The 1173-nt window shown below is 39.6% G+C and overlaps 1 pseudogene; it reads right to left on the minus strand.

Annotated features, from left to right (window-relative positions):
* Positions 1–435: 435 nt before the first annotated feature.
* LOC102192877 (nectin-1-like) lies at positions 436–1171 on the minus strand (annotated as a pseudogene).
* Between the last annotated feature and the right edge of the window lie 2 nt (positions 1172–1173).

Below are 1173 nucleotides of genomic sequence, written 5' to 3' on the forward strand. Positions count from 1 at the left end.
TTTCACTCCCATTCATTTAAAAAAACAAAACAAAAGAAGAACAAACTCCAAAACAAACTTTCTGGAGTTGATTAGTTTTAGTCATTTGAGGGTTTTGTGAAACATCAAAGTAAAACTGCCTTTGTTTACATCATTTAATGATGTAAGGAGTCAAACCAAAGTTTCTAATAACACACATAGGATGTTTTGTCTTTACAACACGTAAGGCTTTTAGCAATGTAAGAATTGGGAAAAAGATCATATCTATCAGTCCCTCAGTAGAGCTGTAGGTATTTTGTCTTTTGTAAATAAACTGTTCAATCGTTTCACTAACAGAGTCCTGCGACTGAGTCTGTTCATACATTGCGACTGGCTAATCCACTAGCAAACTTTGCAGAGATTTCCAAGAAAAAATATAACAAATACATCAACCATGGATAAAAGATAAATAATAAACTACATCCGCAGCTGATACTCACAGTAGACCTGTATGGTGAAGGGCAGGGTTCCTTCTTTAGACAGGGAGTCACCACTGATGACACACTGGACCTGGTGACCGTTAATCTCTCTCATAGGAACGCCAAACAGAGAGCTGACTGTGGTAGTTGTACCGTTGTCACACTGTGTGAAATTTGTTGTCATCCAAACGTTTTCTCCCAAAGCATCAGTGAGCCACCTCACCTCTGCAGTAGGCTTCGATCCAGCAGCCGTGCAGGTAGCAAATAAAACCTCTTCTGTGCCCAAAGTGGGAAGATTGTCCTTGATGTGTGTGAAAGGAGGCACTAGGATACACACAAAGAGCACACAAATAAATCAGCATGCAAGCAGAATGGTGAAAGTAACTCTGTCTGTGTCTCACACACAAACACAAGAGTATTTTAAAATAAAGGGAAAAAAAGTTTACTATTAGGGGAATCTCAGTCTTTTGATTTCCACTGGGAAACAATGTGAAGATGCACGTGTATCTGCCTTCATCCTTCAGTGCAACACTGGATAACTGGAGAGTTCGATTTTTGTTGTTAAAATTCCCGATATATTTAAATCGATCATCCTGTCCATTGACAAACCGTGGTCCTTCCCTTGGTTGGACAGTGATAAAATTGTCATTATGAGGTTTTTCTCTGGTTGTCCTCTGCCAGGTAATCTGCGTCAAATCATCATCAGTGTGGATGATTTGGCACGGTAAGATAGCAG

The sequence above is a fragment of the Pundamilia nyererei genome, unplaced genomic scaffold (assembly GCF_000239375.1).
Source record: "Pundamilia nyererei isolate P.nyererei 1_Seehausen unplaced genomic scaffold, PunNye1.0 scaffold00499, whole genome shotgun sequence".
Classification (NCBI taxonomy): Eukaryota; Metazoa; Chordata; class Actinopteri; order Cichliformes; family Cichlidae; genus Pundamilia; species Pundamilia nyererei.